The 19,813-nt window shown below is 46.7% G+C and overlaps 1 protein-coding gene across 1 annotated transcript in view; it reads right to left on the bottom strand.

The window, feature by feature from the left end:
- Nucleotides 1-19,813, bottom strand: part of LOC120017357 (cadherin-23-like) — a 659,988-nt gene that overhangs the window by 514,346 nt on the left and 125,829 nt on the right. The gene's annotated exons all lie outside the window — the stretch shown is intronic.

Raw genomic sequence — 19,813 nt, forward strand, 5'->3', positions numbered from 1 at the left:
AACAAAGTTTTGGAGTAGTACAGATCAGGGTTGATTTATAAAAAAACATCATACGGAGCACCATGTAAATCCATTATTAAAAAATGGAACGAATATGGCACAACAACGAACCTGCCAAGAGAGGGCCGCCCACCAAAATCCATGGACCAGGCAAGGAGGGCAATAATCAGAGAGGCAACAAAGAGTCTAAAGATAAACCTGACGGAGCTGCAAAGCTCCACAGTGGAGATTGGAGTATCTGTCCATCGGACCACTTTAAGCCATACACTCCACAGAGCTGGCCTTTACGGAAGAGTGGCCAGAAAAAAGCCATGCTTAAGAAAAGAACAAGCAAACACGTTTGGTGTTTGCCAAAAGGCATGTGGGAGACTCCCCAAACCTAGGGAAGAAGTTATTCTTGTCAGATGAGACTAAAATGTAGCTTTTTGGCCATAAAGGAAAACGTTATGTCTGACGCAAACCCAACATCTCTCATCACCCTGAGAACACCATCCCCACAGTAAAGCATGGTGGTGCTATCATCATGCTGTGAGGATGTTTTTCATCAGCAGGGACTGGAAAACTGGTCAGAATTGAAGGAATGATGGATGGTGCTAAATACAGGGAAATTCTTGAGGGAAAACGGTTTCAGTCTTCCAGAGATTTGAGACTCACCTTCCAACAGGACAATGACCCTAAGCATACTGCTAAAGTAACACTTGCGTGGTGTAAGGGGAAACATTTAAATGTCTTGCAATGGCCTAGTCAAAGCCCAGACCTCAATCCAATTGAGAATCTGTGGTATGACTTAAATATTGCTGTACACCAGTGGAACCCATCCAACTTGAAGGAGCTGGAGCAGTTTTGCCTTGAAGAATGATAAAAAATCCCAGTGGCTCGATGTGCCAAGCTTATAGAGACATACCTAAAGAGACTTGCAGCTGTAATTGCAGCAAATGGTGGCTCTACAAAGTATTGACTTTGGGGGGGGGGGGGGGGGGGTGAATAGTTATGCACGCTCAAGTTTAGTTTTTTGTCTTATTTCTTGTTTGTTTCACAATAAAACATATTTTGCATCATCAAAGAGGTAGGCATGTTGTGTAAATCAAATGATTCAAACCCCCCAAAAATCTATTTTAATTCCAGGTTGTAAGGCAACAAAATAGGAAAAATGCCAAGGGGGTGAATACTTTCGCAAGCCACTGTAGATGAGGCAATCAACAAAAGGGAAGGAGTCCAGGTGTGTCCAATGAGTGCTGCTGCGCGTAGTGATGGTGACAGGTGTGCGTAATGAAGGGCAGCCTGGCGCCCTCGAGCGCCAGAGAGGGGGAGTGGGAGCAAGTGTGACAGTACCCCCCCCAAGCCCACCGAGGCAAGAAGACCTCTCGAGCCAGCTAGGGCGTGGAAGCACGACGAGCTAGCTGAGGCACCCCCGGTTCCATTAGCGACGGCACCCCGACCCGAAGTCACCAACCAAAAATCAAAACCCTCCTTGATGCTTTGTATAGAGGTGTCAGCATTCTGTAAGGATTGATGCTGGTAGACAAGAAGCAGGTACAGGGAGTGAAAATGTAATTATCAACGAACACATACCGACATTAATGCTGACACAGGGAAGAAACGGGGGAGTCGATAGTTATAGACGGGGCAATCAACAAAGGAAAGAAGTCCAGGTGAGTCCAATTAGCGCGGCTGCGCGTAATGATGTTGGCAGGTTTGCGTAATGAAGGGCAGCCTGGCGTCCTCGAGTGCCAGAGAGGGAGGGCGGGAGCAGGAGTGACAAAAAGTCTAAAGGAATTTGGTTTAAAATTGACTTAAGTATCAAAAGTTAATGTAATTGCTCAAATATACTTACATGTGGCTTACTTAAGTATCAAAAGTAAAAGTAGAAGTATAAATTATTTAAAATTACTTATATTAAGCAAACCAGGCAGAACAATTTTCATGTTATTTTAATGTACGGAGAGCCAGTGGCACACACCAAAACTCAGACATAATTTACAAACGAAACATGTGTGTTTAGTGAGCCCGCCAGATCAGAGGGAGTAGGATGACATGGGATTTTCTCTTGATAAGTGTGTGAATTGGACCATTTTGCTGTCCTACTAAGCATTCAAAATGTAATGAGTAATGTAACGAGCAAAAAGTACATAATTTTCTTTAGGAATGTAGTGAAGTAAAAGTTGTAAAAAATATAAATAGTAAAGCAAACTACACATACCCTGAAAAACTACTTAAGTAGTACTTTAAAGTATTTTTTACTTAAGTACTTTAGACCTCTGCATTTTGTATGCAATGTTACCATATAAAGGAACAAAAAAAGGCATTAACCTGTATTACTTCTTTCTATACCAGTACTATAACGTTCATGAAAATACTGTTTTTATTTTTTTTATTTAACCTTTATTTAACTAGGCAAGTCATTTATGAACACATTCTTATTGACAAAGATGGCCTACCAAAAGGCAAAATGCCTCCCGCGGGGACAGGGGCCTGGGATTAACCTAATAAATACAATATAAATATAGGACAAATCACATCACAACAAGAGAAACACAACACTACATAAAGAGAGACCTAAGACAACAACATAACAAGGCAGCAACACATGACAACACGGCATGGTAGCAACACAACATGACAGCAACATGGTAGCAACACAACATGGTAGCAGCACAAAAACATGGTACAAACATTATTGGGCAAAGTCAACAGCACAAAGATCAAGAGGGACAACAATAGAGAGTAGAGACAAAGCATCATACAAAGCAGCCACAACTGTCAGTAAGAGTGTCCATGATTGAGTCTTTGAATGAAGAGATTGAGATAAAAATGTCCAGTTTGAGTGTTTGTTGCAGCTCGTTCCAGTCGCTAGCTGCAGCGAACTGATCGAGGAGCGACCCAGGGATGTGTCACGACTTCGACCGAGGCAGGCTCTCCTTCCCGTGCGGGTGGCGTTCGGCGGTCGTCGTCACCGGCCTATTAGCTGCCACTGATCTTTTTCTCCCCCTCCCTATGTGGTTATTGGGTGCACCTGTGGTGTATTAGGGTTAATTAGTTGGGCTTATTAGTCAGCCGGCCCGCACGTTTCTTTGTGCGGGATTGTTTGCGTGTAAGTAGTGGTGTTGATTGTGTGCTACGTGTTTTCTGGACTGTGTTCCTTTTCCCCGTGTCTGGGGTTGGTTAGATAGTACACCCAGTGTGTTAATAGGGTGGACTATATGGTCCGTGTTCATTAAAGAACATTTTGTATTGGGCACCTGCTGTTTCCTGCGTGTTGACTCCACACTCCGACACCCAGGCCTTACAGAATCCCGCACCTCTGAAATGGAGTCAGCAGGAGCAGCAGCCAACCCTCTCCCATCAATAGAGGAACGGGTGCTCCAGCATACCACTGTTCTCCACCGTATGGGAACAGCGATGGATTCAATGATGCAGCGAATGGATCGATGGGAGAGGAGTGGTTTCCTCTCTCCACCTTCGGCTCCTCCAGCCCAGGACTCTTCATTCCTCGGCTCCAGCGCTCTCCGTCTGACACTCCCGAGGGATTATGATGGATCGGCGGTGGGGTGCCAGGGGTTCCTACTCCAACTGGAACTGTACCTTGCCGCTGTAAGACCCACTCCCTCGGGAGCGGAGAGGGTGCGTGTCCTCGTCTCCTGCCTCACGGGTCGTGCTCTGGAGTGGGCCAACGCGGTCTGGAATGGCCCAGACTCGGCGAAGGAGCATTACCCAGAATTCACCCGCCGTTTTCGGGCCGTATTTGACCATCCTCCAGAGAGCCGAGCGGCGGGAGAACGACTGTTCCACCTTAGGCAGGAGAAGAGGAGCGCCCAGGATTACGCGCTGGAGTTCCGGACCCTGGCTGCAGGATCTGGGTGGAACGACAGGGCCCTTATTGATCGCTACCGGTGTAGTCTCCGGGAGGACGTCCGCAGGGAGCTAGCATGTCGGGACACCGCTCTTTCTCTAGATGAGCTGATTGACATGTCCATCCGTCTGGACAATCTGCTGGCTGCCCGCGGGCGTTCTGAGAGGGTCCTGTACGTTCCACCACCCAGCCCCTCCGCTCCTATTCCCATGGAGTTGGGAGGGGCTGGGCCGAGGGATACCGGAGGAGGAGGCTCTCCCTGCACCAGCTGTGGTCGGAGAGGACACACGGCCGATCGGTGCTGGGGGGGTCCGTCTGGGAGTCGAGATGGCAGGCGGAACGCTTCTCGATCACCCCAGGTGAGTCAGCACCAAACTCACCCAGAACCCCCTGTTAGTCACATGTTTGTCTTGATCTTTTTTCTGAAATGTTTCCCCTCTTCCCAGCATAGGGCGCTAGTCGATTCAGGCGCAGCTGGGAACTTTAGGGATCGCGGACTCGCTCTTAGGTTAAGGGTTCCGCTTGTGCCGATAGATTCTCCCTTTCCCGTGCACTCCCTAGATAGCCGGCCATTAGGGTCAGGGGTGGTCAGGGAGACCACTGTTCCCCTGGACATGGTGACGCAGGGGAATCATAAGGAGCGTATCAGCTTTTATATTATTGATTCGCCTGCGTTTCCAGTGGTGCTAGGGATTCCCTGGCTGGCCCGGCACAATCCTAAAATTTCGTGGAGACAGGGGGTTCTCCAGGGGTGGTCAAAGGAGTGTTCTGGAAGGTGTTTGGGAGTTTCCATCGGTGCCACGTCGGTGGAAAGTCCAGACCAGGGTTCCCCGGTGTGCATTCCCCCCGAGTATGCCGATTTGGCAATCGCTTTCAGTAAAAAGAAAGCGACTAAATTACCACCTCATCGACCGGGAAGGGATTGTGCGATAGATCTCCAGGTAGACGCTGCGCTTCCCAAGAGTCACGTGTACCCATTGTCCCAAGAGGAGACGGTGGCTATGGAGACATATGTCACTGAGTCTCTGGGACAGGGGTACATTCGGTCCTCCATCTCACCCGCCTCCTCGAGTTTCTTTTTTGTGAAGAAAAAGGAGGGAGGTTTGCGTCCGTGTATTGATTATAGAGGTCTAAATGCCATCACCGTAGGGTTTAGTTACCCACTACCTCTCATTGCTACGGCAATGGAATCATTTCACGGAGCGCAGTTCTTCACAAAATTGGATCTCAGGAGCGCGTATAGTCTGGTGCGTATTCGGAAAGGAGACGAGTGGAAAACCGCATTTAGTACCACATCGGGCCATTATGAGTACTGCGTCATGCCATATGGGTTAAAGAATGCTCCAGCCGTTTTTCAATCCTTTGTAGACGATATTCTCAGGGACCTGCACGGGCAGGGAGTGGTTGTTTATATTGATGACATTCTGATCTATTCAGCCACTCACGCCGCACATGTGTCTCTGGTGCGCAAGGTGCTTGGTAGACTGCTGGAGCATGACCTATATGTCAAGGCTGAGAAGTGTGTGTTCTCTAAACGAGCCGTCTCTTTTCTGGGTTATCGCATTTCCACCTCGGGCGTGGTGGTAGGGAGTGACCGCATTAAGGCCGTGCGTAATTGGCCGACTCCGACCACGGTAAAAGAGGTGCAGCGGTTTTTGGGTTTTGCCAACTACTACCGGAGGTTTATCCGGGGTTTTGGTCAGGTAGCAGCTCCCATTACCTCACTGCTGAAGGGGGGTCCGGTGCGGCTGCAGTGGTCAGCAAAAGCGGACGGAGCTTTCAACAGGTTGAAGGCGCTGTTCACGGATGCGCCCGTGTTGGCGCATCCGGATCCCTCTCTAGCATTCATAGTGGAGGTGGACGCGTCCGAGGCTGGGGTAGGTGCCGTGCTATCACAGCGCTCTGGTACGCCACCAAAACTCCACCCCTGTGCTTTCTTCTCGAAGAAGCTCAGTTCAGCGGAGCGTAACTATGATGTGGGGGACCGGGAGTTGTTAGCAGTGGTCAGTGCCCTGAAGGTGTGGAGACACTGGCTTGAGGGGGCTAAGCACCCTTTTCTCATCTGGACCGACCACCAGAATCTGGAGTATATTCGGGCAGCTAGGAGACTGAACCCACGTCAAGCAAGGTGGGCCATGTTCTTTACCCGATTTCAGTTTACGTTAACATATAGACCGGGCTCTCAGAACGTAAAGGCGGATGCACTGTCCCGTTTTTACGATTCGGACGATCGGCCCACCGAACCCACTCACATCCTTCCCGCCTCAAGGCTGATAGCACCAGTGGTGTGGGAAGTGGACTCGGACATCGAGCGAGCGTTACGGGCGGAACCCGCTCCTCCTCAGTGTCCGGTGGGGCGGAAGTACGTGCCGCTTGGTGTTCGGGACAAATTGATTCGGTGGGCTCACGTTCTACCCTCCTCGGGTCACCCTGGGGTGAAGAGGACGGTGGGGAGTCTTCGGGGGAGGTATTGGTGGCCTACCTTGGCGAGAGACGTTAGGGTTTATGTTTCCTCCTGTTCGGTATGCGCCCAGAGTAAGGCTCCTAGGCACCTTCCTAGAGGGAAGTTACAACCCCTCCCCGTTCCACAACGGCCTTGGTCGCACCTGTCCGTAGATTTTCTGACCGATCTTCCACCGTCTCAGGGAAACACTACGGTACTGGTGATTGTGGATCGGTTCTCGAAGTCCTGTCGTCTCCTCCCGTTGCCCGGTATTCCTACAGCCCTACAGACTGCGGAGGCATTATTCACCCACGTCTTCCGGCACTACGGGGTGCCGGAGGACATCGTTTCTGATCGGGGCCCCCAGTTCACGTCCCGAGTGTGGAGGGCGTTTATGGAGCGTTTGGGGGTCTCGGTCAGCCTGACCTCTGGGTATCACCCTGAGAGTAATGGGCAGGTGGAGAGAGTGAACCAGGAGGTGGGTAGGTTTCTGCGGTCGTATTGCCAGGACCGGCCAGGGGAGTGGGCGAGATACATTCCCTGGGCTGAAATGGCCCAGAACTCACTACGCCACTCCTCTACTAACGTGTCCCCCTTTCAGTGTGTATTGGGGTACCAGCCGGTCCTGGCACCATGGCATCCGAGCCAGACCGAGGCTCCTACGGTGGAGGAATGGGTGCAGCGTTCCAAGGAGACATGGAGGGCCGTCCAGGAATCTCTCCAACAAGCCAGTGGACGGCAGAAGAGGAGCGCTGACCGCCACCGCAGTGAGGCCCCCGTGTTTGTACCGGGGGACAGGGTCTGGCTCTCGACCCGAAACCTGCCCCTCCGCTTGCCCTGCCGGAAGCTGGGTCCGCAGTGTGTAGGGCCCTTCAAAGTCCTGAGGAGAATAAACGAGGTGTGTTATCGATTACAACTCCCTTCCTATTATCGTATTAACCCCTCGTTTCATGTGTCTCTCCTCAGGCCGGTGGTAGCTGGTCCCCTACAGCAAGGTGAGGTGCCGGAGGTCCCTCCTCCCCCTCTGGATATCGGGGGGTCCCCGGCGTACACGATACGGGCCATTCTGGACTCGAGACGCCGGGTGAGGGGCCTTCAGTACCTCGTGGACTGGGAGGGGTACGGTCCGGAGGAGAGGTGCTGGGTACCGGTGGGGGACATTTTGGATCCGTCGATGCTGAGGGATTTCCATCGCCTCCATCCGGATCGCCCTGCACCTCGTCCTCCGGGTCGACCTCGAGGCCGGTGTCGGCGCGCTGCGGGAGCCGCGCGTCAGAGGGGGGGTACTGTCACGACTTCGACCGAGGCAGGCTCTCCTTCCCGTGCGGGTGGCGTTCGGCGGTCGTCGTCACCGGCCTATTAGCTGCCACTGATCTTTTTCTCCCCCTCCCTATGTGGTTATTGGGTGCACCTGTGGTGTATTAGGGTTAATTAGTTGGGCTTATTAGTCAGCCGGCCCGCACGTTTCTTTGTGCGGGATTGTTTGCGTGTAAGTAGTGGTGTTGATTGTGTGCTACGTGTTTTCTGGACTGTGTTCCTTTTCCCCGTGTCTGGGGTTGGTTAGATAGTACACCCAGTGTGTTAATAGGGTGGACTATATGGTCCGTGTTCATTAAAGAACATTTTGTATTGGGCACCTGCTGTTTCCTGCGTGTTGACTCCACACTCCGACACCCAGGCCTTACAGGATGTGTGTGCTTTGGGGACCTTTAACAGAATGTAACTGGCAGAACGGGTGTTGTATGTGGAGAATGAGGGCTGCAGTAGATATCTCAGATAAGGGGGAGTGAGGCCTAAGAGGGTTTTATAAATAAGCATCAACCAGTGGGTCTTGCGACGGGTATACAGAGATGACCAGTTTACAGAGGAGTATAGAGTGCAGTGATGTGTCCTATAAGGAGCATTGGTGGCAAGTCGGATGGCCGAATGGTAAAGAACATCTAGCTGCTCGAGAACACCCTTACCTGCCGATCTATACAATATGTCTCCGTAATCTAGCATGGGTAGGATGGTCATCTGAATCAGGGTTAGTTTGGCAGCTGGGGTGAAAGAGGAGCGATTAAGATAGAGGAAACCAAGTCTAGATTTAACTTTAGCCTGCAGCTTTGATATGTGCTTAGAGAAGGACGGTGCACCGTCTAGACATACTCCCAAGTACTTGTATGCGGTGACTACCTCAAGCTCTAAACCCTCAGAGGTAGTAATAACACCTGTGGGAAGAGGGGCATTCTTCTTACCAAGCCACATGACCTTTGTTTTGGAGGTTCAGGTGTTCAGTGGAGAAAGCTTCTTGGACACTAAGAAAGCTTTGTTGTAGAGCATTTAGCACAAAATCCAGGGAGGGGCCAGCTGAGTATACGACTGTATCATCTGCATATAAATGGATAAGAGAGCTTCCTACTGCCTGAGCTATGTTGTTGATGTAAATTGAGAAGAGCGAGGGACCTAGGATTGAGCCTTGGGGTACTCCCTTGGTGACAGACAGTGGCTGAGACAGCAGATTTTCTGACTTTATACACTGCACTCTTTTAGAGAGGTAGTTAGCAAACCAGGCCAAAGACCCCTCAGAGACACCAATACTCTTGGAATGGTCCACCGTATCAAAAGCTTTGGCCAAGTCAATAAAAATAGCAGCACAATATTGCTTAGAATCACCTTTAACCTTTAAGGTTGCAGTGACACATCCATAACCTGAGCGGAAACCAGATTGCATACCCAAAAGAATACTAAAGACATCAAGAAAGCCAGTCAGGTGATTATTGACAAGTTTTTCCAACACTTTTGATAAATAAGGCAAAATAGAAATATGCCTATAACAGTTAGAATCAGCTTGATCTCCCCTTTTAAATAAAAGACGAACTGTGGCTGCCTTCCAAGCAATGGGAACCTCCCCAGAAAGGAGTGACACGTATTGGCTTTTCCTACTGTACACTGATTTCTCTAAATAACAAATCAAAAACAATCAATACATCTCTCAAAACTTTTGTTCAGTTATGAGGAGAGGTTTGAAAAAGGCTTATTAAAGCACACACACAACACACACACACACACACACACACACACACACACACACACACACACACACACACACACACACACACACACACACACACACACACACACACACACACACACACACACACACACACACACAGACACACACACATTAGACAACTTTTCCAAGTCCTGGACTTTCAAACACTGGCATAGGGAGGAAAAATGTAAATATTTACATTTATTTACACAAATAAAACAAACACACTTATACACACACACACACACACACACCGTGAGGTTAGGAGGGTAGAGTGATTTTAATTGGAGAGCTGCAGCGGTTCAGAGGCTTCATTCATCACAGACACAGAGCAACACACACACACACACACTCTCTCTCGCTCTCTCTCTCTCTCTCTCTCTCCCTCTCTCTCACACGCATCCCGAGGCCCAGACAGGATGGCTAATCAAACCCAGGGGTGGAGCACTGACAGGTTGGCTAATCCAACATGCTGGACATGTGTCAGGGTGGATCCAGGGTAGGCAGAGTCCAGGGCATGGGCCTCGGGATGCGTATGAGTGTTTGTGTGTGTGCGTGCATGCATGCGTGCGAGAGAGTGTGTGTGTGGCGGGGGTATCTAATCAGGGTGAGGGGCGGGGTGGGGGGATAGGGGCTCATTATGGTACAGTTAAACTGAAGTGGAGATAGGGAGCCACTGAGGGAGAGATAGAGTCTGGTAGAGTGACCCACACGGAGAACATGAAGGGCCATTAAGAGGATTTATTAACGTGGTGCTGTGTAGTGTATTAACCAGCATTGCACACACACTCACACACATGCACACAGGCAGGCAAACACACGCACACACACACAGGCAGGCACCTGCACACACACACAGGCACACATACACATGACCCCCCACACACACTAATATGCAGTATTATCTCCATACCTCCCTCCCTCTCTCTCCACCACTGCAGGTAGTCTATTAGAGATAGTACTTTAGAGATAGAACTAAATCAAGCCCGCCACATCCAGGACCTGACTGCTTAACACAAAGACCAATTAGGCCCCACAATCACACACCCCTCTCTTTTTATTAATACACCCCATTTTCCTCATGAAAGGGAGGCAAAAATTACTAATTAATATAACGATTTATGAACCCCTCTCATTGTGTCTAATGAGATTTATGCAAATTCCTCTGCTTTCAATATGATTTATAATTTGGTCGAAGAGGGTTCAAATTAAGCATTTTACTGCACATTCATCAATAATAACGACCTAACTCACCCTATCCCGCTCTCTCTCTCTCTCTCTCTTCCATTGAAAAATAAATGTCCACTGCATGTGGTAAGACATGGTTATGTCCCAGCATATGAGTGAAGAGTAACAAATGGTGCCTTCATACCAGTACCCTGTCTCTACTAGCCACGGTAATGTGGAAGATTAACTCCTACCAAGGGAAAGAGCGTGTGATTGAGTGTAGAACATTACGTGTAAAGGGTTCTTTGCTGTGAGTAAAAGTGAGAGTGTGCATGAGTGGGATGTCTCGTGTGCTTGTTTAGGCTAAACGATGTATGCATTGTTTTAAGAATGTATTACTGCACATGCAGGGGTGTACATGCGTGTTGACATGCACTCTTTGAGTGCTGTGTGTGTGTGTGCGCTATTTTTGCGTGCCTATGTGCATTCTTGTGTCAACTTGTGCACGTTTGTGTGCGTGTGTGTATGTGGTGATGTGTGCGTGTGTGGTGCAGTGAGGGCAACCTGTTGGTGCTTATCTGTAACAGTGAGGCACCCAGCCCTTTTCCCTGACAAATGATGCTATTTAGCAGCAAGTGACGCCAGTATTACTGTTATGAATGATACAGTGCACATTAACAGTTCCCCTCCTTCATTTCTCGAGTACTGCTACTCGGACAAGAGCAATGGGCTCGGGAATCATCTCTCTCTTTCTCTCTCTCTCTCTCTCTCGTCTATCTCCCTGCCCTCTGCAACAATCTGACACTGTCTATGGAGAGACCAAACCAGGCCAAACTGAGGTGAGCAGAGTGAGATCATACAAGGCCAACCAGGGTAGAAACAGACGGGGTTAAAGAAGACATGATTGGGCCATAGAGAGAGCATCCTCATTACAAATGCCTGACCCGAACCAAAGTGAGCTGGGTCTGATCATCTATTTTCCCATTGTCCTTTTCAGCACAATTCTAGCAACTACGGTAACCAGGCTGGTAGGCTGGTAGTAGTGCAGGCTTAGTAGTGCAAAAATGGTATAAGTGAGAAGGCACCAATAACAATGATTACCAATTTGACTTCAAATTCTGACGTTTATATACATTTCTCCAAACATCTAATTTCGAGGTTGTGCCAAACGTCACATTTTTCAGTGTTTTATACACCCTGGATTGGTCCTTCTGCTCCGCATCGTTCTGTTTCTCCAAACGTAAAATTTCGAAGTTGTTCCAAACGCCGAATTTTAAATTAAGGTTTAAGTTTTTAAATAGGGTTAAAACATTATGTTTAGACATTATTCCCGAATGGTTAAGTTCAGGGTTAAGGTTTGGGATAGGGGTAGGGTTAAAACCACCAAAAATGGACGTCCTTTGGACGTGAGCAGTTTGGAAGGGGGAGAGGCCATGAGGGAGCTGTGTGCCTAAATATAGGATGTCGCCTCTAGGGGCAACGGTGAGCGCTAGTACCATCAAGTAAACTTGGGTTTTGATAGGGCATTGTAGACGGGGGGTGGTGAATAGGCTTAAATCATGAGCTCCAGCTCCGAGGGTCACGGGTTCAATCCCAGTGATAGGCACATGTTTTTGCAACTTTTAAAATATTAGGTTTGGAGCAACTTTGAAAGTTGACGTTGGAGAACGTCTAATTCGGCAGTGAGACCTTAAGAGCTTGTTAGAATTGACAGTGGTTGTGTGTGCGCGAGTGTGTTTGCATGTGTGCTAGTGTGCATGCATTCAGACATACTTATGCACGTGCTTGTGTTGGACGTGCGTGCAAAATGTGTGTGTGTTCGTGTGCCTTTAAAGTGGATGCACTTCACAGTAAATCACACGTGTTTATAATTGGCTATGTGTCATAATCGGAGGACAGGGCTGTTGCTCACCAAAAAGCCATAATGTGTGTGTTTCCTCTCTGTGTTAACTCTGCTACTAATGTATTTTCATTCATTCACTATAACTATACATATTTGTACTAAAACAATGTCAAAAAGAGTATTCATACTCGTAAATGTATCCGTAAATTGACACTTGATAGTCGGATAGGCTGATACTCAAATTCGTGTTTAAATATGCCTAAATAGATGTTGGCAAAATACCTCCTGCACGTTCTCACTGCAAAACAACTGCAGATTAAGAGCAACGTGCAGAGGGGTATATGTGCGTCTGTGTGTCCTCATTTTCCAGCGGGCAGCCAAATTTGCTTTCCCTCAGTCAGATTGTGCATCAGCCTTTCATCTTTTACATTTTTTTTACCTTGCTCCACTTGATAGATATATTATGCACATTGATAGCTTGATAGCAAACGTCCTCATATCACTCCAAGATGGCGTAGCAGTAGGACGTGTGTGTTTGTCTTTGTCTTATCCTGTGTCTTATCCCGCGCAAATAGCCGGTCTTTTAGTATATATCTTCATCTCACTTTCTATCTACGAACTAAATATACCTTCCTGCAACCCGCCTCACCCAATGTGGTACGGATCTTCTATTTTTATTCCTTATAACTGGAACTTCCATCAGGAGCTAGCTAACTAGCTACTAGTCTTTGTTAGCCACGGCTAGCGGTCTTCACCTTTTTCTTGGTCACCAGCCAGCCTTAGCTCGGACAATACCTGCCAGTCAGCACAGCGCGATATCAACCCAGAGCATATCGGACTGCTTCTCTCTACACGTCACCGGATTCCTGCCGCTCTGGATGATTACCAAAACCTAATTTGGACGCCTTTCCTTCCAGTTCTCTGCTGCCTGCGACTGGAACGAATTGCAAAAATCTCTGAAGTTGGAGACTTTTATCTCCCTCAACAACTTTAAACATCTGCTATCCGAGCAGCTAACCGATCGCTGCAGCTGTACATAGTCCATCGGTATATAGCCCACCCATTTACCTACCTCACCCCATACTGTTTTTATTTATTTACTTTTCTGCTCTTTTGCACACCAGTATCTCTACTTGCACATGATCATCTGATGATTTATCACTCCAGTGTTAATCTGCTAAATTGTAATTATTCGATTTATTGCCTACCTCCTCATGCCTTTTGCACACATTGTATATAGATTCTCTTTTTTTCTACCATGTTATTGACTTGTTTATTGTTTACTCCATGTGTAACTCTGTGTTGTTGTCTGTTCACACTGCTATGCTTTATCTTGGCCAGGTCGCAGTTGCAAATGAGAACTTGTTCTCAACTAGCCTACCTGGTTAAATAAAGGTGAAATAAAAATAATAATAAAAAAATAAAAAAGTAGTGACTAGCGAACGGCACCCTGACTCACCTATTTCTGCTCTTTGACCCTATGATCACTCGGCTACACAGCTGATGCCCCCTGGACTGTTTCAATAACACAGAACCTAATTTTGTTTACCTGCTGGCCCCAGCCTCGAACTCAGGTCCTCTATGTACCTAACTGACCCGCTCTGCCCATTTATCGCCATTTACCCGTTGTTGTCTTAGCTCTCCTGATCAACACCTGTGATTGCTTTATGCCTCTCTCTAATGTCAATATGCCTTGTCTACTGCTGTCTTGGCTAGTTCTTATTGTTTTATTTCATTGTAGAGCCCTCAGTCCCACTCAACATGCCTCACCTGGCTTAACTGGTGCCTCCAGAGACGAAACCTCTCTCATCGTCACTCAACACCCTGGCCGTATGTTTACCTCCACTGTACTCACATCCTAGCATACCATTGTCTGTACATTATGCCCTGAATCTATTCTACCACGGCCAGAAATCTGTTCATTTTATTCTCTGTACCCAACGCACTAGACGACCAGTTCTTATAGCCTTTAGCCGTACCCTTATCCTACACCTCCTCTGTTCCTCTGGTGATGTAGAGGTTAACCCAGGCCCTGTAGCCCCCAGTTCCACTCCTATTCCCCAGGCGCTATCATTTGACTTCTGTAACCGTAAAAGCCTTGGTTTCATGCATGTTAACATCAGAAGCCTCCTCCCTAAGTGTGTTTTATTCACTGCTTTAGCATATTCCGCCAACCCTGATATCCTAGCTGTGTCTGAATCCAGGTTTAAGAAGGACACCCGGAAATTCAGAAATGTCCACCTAACTACAACATCTTCCGCCAAGATAGAACTGCCAAAGGGGGTGGAGTTGCAATCTACTGCAGAGATAGCCTGCAGAGTTATGTCATGCTATCCAGGTCTGTGCCCAAACAGTTTGAGCTTCTGTTGTTAAAAATCCACCTTTCCAGAAGTAAGTATCTCACTGTTGCTGTGCCCTGGACACCATATGTGAATTAATTGCCCCACATTTATCTTTAGAGTTTGTTCTGTCAGCTGACCTGAATTGGGATATGCTTAACACCCCGGCCGTCCTACAATCGAAGATAGATGCCCTCAATCTCACAGAAATGATCAAGGAACCTACCAGGTACAACCTTAAATCCGTAACCATGGGCACCCTCATAGATATCATCCTGAACAACTTGCCCTCTAAATACACCTCTGCTGTATTCAACTAGGATTTCAGCAATCACTGCTCATGGCCTGCGTCCGTAATGGGTCCGCGCTCAAACGATCACCCCTCATAACTGTCAAACGCACCCTAAAACACTTCAGTGAGCAGGCCTTTCTAATCGACCTGGCCCGGGTATCCTGGAAGGATATTGACCTCATTCCGTCAGTAGAGGATGCCTGGTTATTCTTTAAAAGTGATTTCCCTACCATCTTAAATAAGCATGCCCCATTCAAAAAATGTAGAACTAAGAACAGATACAGCCCTTGGTTCACTCCAGACTTGACTGCCCTTGTCCAGCACAAAAACATCCTGTGGCATACTGCATTAGCATCGAATTGCCCCCGCGATATGCAACTTTTCAGGGAAGTTAGGAACCAATATACACAGGCAGTTAGGAAAGCAAAGCCTAGCTTTTTCAAACAAATGTACATCCTGTAGCACAAACTCCAAAAAGTTCTGGGACTCTGTAAAGTAAATGGAGAATAAGAGCACCTCCTCCCAGCTGCCCACTGCACTGAGGCTAGGAAACACTGTCACATAAATCTAATATAATCGAGAATTTCAATAAGCATTTTTCTACGGCTGGCCATGCTTTCTACCCCATAGCAACTTGCTGAAGCCTCCCCCATTACTCCTTCACCCAAATCCAGATAGCTGATGTTCTGAAAGAGCTGCAAAATATGGACCCCTACAAATCAGCTGGGCAAGACAATCTGGACCTTCTGTTTCTAAAATTATCCGCAGCAAGTGCTGCAACCCCTATTACTAGCCTAATCAACCTCTCTTTCGTATCGTCTGAGATCCCTAAAGATTGGAAAGCTGCCACGGTCATCCCCCTCTTCAAAGGGGGATACACTCTAAACCCAAACTGTTACAGACCTACAGTTAAAGTCGGAAATTTACCTACACTTAGGTTGGAGTCATTAAATCTGGTTTTTCAACCACTCCCCAAATTTCTTGTTAACAGACTATAGTTTGGCAAGTCGGTTAGGACATCTACTTTGTGCATGACACAAGTCATTTTTCCAATAATTGTTTAGAGACAGATTATTTCACTTCTAATTCACTGTTTCACAATTCCAGCGGGTCAGAAGTTTACATACACTAAGTTGACTGTACCTTTAAACAGCTTGGAAAATTCCAGAAAACGATGTCATGGCTTTAGAAGCTTCTGATAGGCTAATTCACATAATTTGAGTCAATTGGAGGTGTACCTGTGGATGTATTTCAAGGCCTACTCAGTGCCTCTTTGCTTGACATCATGGGAAAATCAAAAGAAATCAGCCAAGTCCTATATAATAAATAAAATTGTAGACCTCCAAAAGTCTGGTTCACCCTTGGGAGACATTTCCAAAAGCCTGAAGGTACCACGTTCATCAGTACAAACAATAGTATGCAAGTATAAACACCATGGGACCACGCAACCGTCATACAGCTCAGGAAGGAGATGCGTTCTGTCTCCTTGAGATGAACATACATTGGTGCGAAAAGTGCAAATCAATCCCAGACAACACAAGGACCTCGTGAAGATGCTGGAGGAAACAGGTACAAAAGTGTCTATATCCACAGTAAAATGAATCCTATATCGACATAACCCGAAAGGCCGCACAGCAAGGAAGAAGCACTGCTTCAAAACCGCCATAAAAAAGCCAGACTACGGTTTGCAACTGCACATGGGGACAAAGATCGTACTTTTTGGAGAAATGTCCTCTGGTCTGATGAAACAAAAATAGAACTGTTTGGCCAAAATGACCATTGTTTTTTGGGGAGGAAAAAGGGGGAATCTTGCAATCTGAAGAACACCATCCCAAACGTTAAGCACGGGGGTGGCAGAATCATGTTGTGGGTGTGCTTTGCTGCAGGAGGGATTGGTGCGCTTCACAAAATAAATGGCATCATGAAGCAGGAAAATTATTTGGATATATTGAAGCAACATCTCAAGACATCAGTCAGGAAGTTAAAGCTTGGTCTCAAATGGGTCTTCCAAATGGACAATGACCCCAAACATACTTCCAAAGTTGTGGCAAAATGGACAACAAAGTTAAGGTATTGGAGTAGCCATCACAAAGCCCTGACCTCAATCCTGCAGAACATTTGTGGGCAGAACTGAAAAAGCGTGTGCGAGCAAGGAGGCCTACAAACCTGACTCAGTTACACCAGCTCTGTCAGGAGGAATGGGCCAAAATTCACCCAACTTAGAGTGTGAAGCTTGTGGAATGCTACCCGAAATGTTTGACCCAAGTTAACCCATTTAAAGGCAATACTACCAAATACTAATTGAGTGTATGTAAACTTCTGACCCACTGGGAATGTGATGAAAGAAATAAAAGCTGAAATAAATCATTATCTCTACTATTATTCTGACATTTCACATTCTTAAAATAAAGTGGTGATCCTAACTGACCTAAGACAGGGCACTTTTACTAGGATTAAATGTCAGGAAATATGAAAAACGGCTAAGATGTACGTAAACTTCCGACTTCAAACCCTGCCTTCGAAAGGCAAGTAAACAAACAGATCACCAACCATTTGGAATCCCACCGTACAATCTCCACTATGCAATCTGGTTTCCAAGCTGGTCATGGGTGCACCTCATCCACGCTCAAGGTCCTAAACGATATCATAACCGCCATCGATAAAATACAATACTGTGCAGCCGTCTTCATCGACCTGGCGAAGGCTTTCGACTCTGTCAATCACTGCATTCTTATTGGCAGACTCAACAGCCTTGGTTACTCAAATGACTGACTCGCCTGGTTCACCAACCACCTCTCAGACAGAGTTCAGTGTGTCAATTCGGAGGACCTGTTGAACGGACCTCTGGCAATGTCTATGGGGTTGCCACAGGGTTCAATTCTTGTGCCGACTATATTTTCTCTGTATACATCAATCATGTCGCTCTTGCTGCTGGTGAATCTCTGATCCACCTCTACGCAGACGACAACATTTTGTATACATCTGGCCCTTCTTTGGACACTGTGTTAACTAACCTCCAGACGAGCTTCAATGCCATACAACTCTCCTTCCGTGGCCTCCAACTGCTCTTAAATGCAAGTAAAACTAAATGCATGCTATTCAACCGTACCCTCCTAAAACTGACTATCCTACCGATCCTTGACTTCGGCGATGTCATTTAAAAAATAGCCTCCAACACTCTACTCAGAAAATTGGATGCAGTCTATCACAGTGCCATCCATTTTGTCACCAAAGCCCCATATACTACCGACCACTGCGACCTGTATGCTCTCGTTTGCTGGCCCTCGCTTCATATTCATCACCAAACCCACTGGCTCCAGGTCATCTATAAGTCTTTGATAGGTAAAGCCCCACCTTATCTCAGCTCACTGTTCACAATAGCAGCAACCATCCGTAGCACGCGCTCCAGCAGGTATATTTCACTGGTCATCCCCAAAGCCAACTCCTAGTTTGGTCGCCTTTCCTTCCAGTTCTCTGCTGTCAATGACTGGAACGAATTGCAAAAATCACTGAAGCTGGAGTCTTATATACCTCACTAACTTTAAGCATCAGCTGTCAGAGCAGCTTACCGATCATTGCACCTGTACACAGCCCATCTGTAAATAGCCCACCCAACTACCTCATCCACATATATTGTTATTTCTTTTTTTGCTCCTTTGCACCCCAGTATCTCTACTTGCACATTCATCTTCTGCACATCTATCACTCCAGTGTTAATTGCTAAATTGTAATTATTTCGCCACTCTGGCCTATTTATTGCCTTACCTCCCTAATCTTACTACATGTGCACACACTGTATATATATATTTCTATTGTGTTACTGACTGTACGTTTTTTTATCCCATGTGTAACTCTGTGTTGTTTGCGTCGCACTGCTTTACTTTATCTTGGCCAGGTCGCAGTTGTAAATGAGAACTTGTTCTCAACTGGCCTACCTGGTTAAATAAAGGTGAAATAAAACAAATTTAAAAATGTGATTTACCATAGTAGCAGGCAGCAGCAATCTAAATGATCAGACCGAAAACATGCAAGAAAAAGTGATCGGATGAAATTATGAAGCGAGCTTCCCTCTATCCAATCAGAGCAGCAGGATCAACATACAGCCCACCACTAACCAATTGAGTAATTTAGACCACGCAGAACCTCTCACATGACTGAATGACATGAGAAAGATGCTTGCTGGCACCCAAATATATATCTACTTTTTGGCGGATAATTACAAATAAATACTCACATCAGAGTCATATATAGAAAATTGCCCATCCCCGTTATGATACTCATTATGTCCGACTACTCGGCACAATCCTGATGTATAGTATAATACTATGTCCTTTAGTATAGTAGTGTAAAATAATACAGTGGGGCAAAAAAGTATTTAGTCAGCCACCAATTGTGCAAGTTCTCCCACTTAAAAAGATGAGAGAGGCCTGTAATTTTCATCATAGGTACACTTCAACTATGACAGACAAAATGAGAATTTTTTTCCCAGAAAATCACATTGTAGGATTTTTTATGAATTTATTTGCAAATTATTGTGGAAAATAAGTATTTGGTCACCTACAAACAAGCAAGATTTCTGGCTCTCACAGACCTGTAACTTCTTCTTTAAGAGGCTCATCTGTCCTCCACTCGTTACCTGTATTAATGGCACCTGTTTGAACTTGTTATCAGTTTAAAAGACACCTGTCAACAACCTTAAACAGTCACACTCCAAACTCCACTATGGCCAAGACCAAAGAGCTGTCAAAGGACACCAGAAACAAAATTGTAGACCTGCACCAGGCTGGGAAGACTGAATCTGCAATAGGTAAGCAGCTTGGTTTGAAGAAATCAACTGTGGGAGCA

This window comes from Salvelinus namaycush, chromosome 22 (genome assembly GCF_016432855.1).
Source record: "Salvelinus namaycush isolate Seneca chromosome 22, SaNama_1.0, whole genome shotgun sequence".
Lineage (NCBI taxonomy): Eukaryota > Metazoa > Chordata > Actinopteri > Salmoniformes > Salmonidae > Salvelinus > Salvelinus namaycush.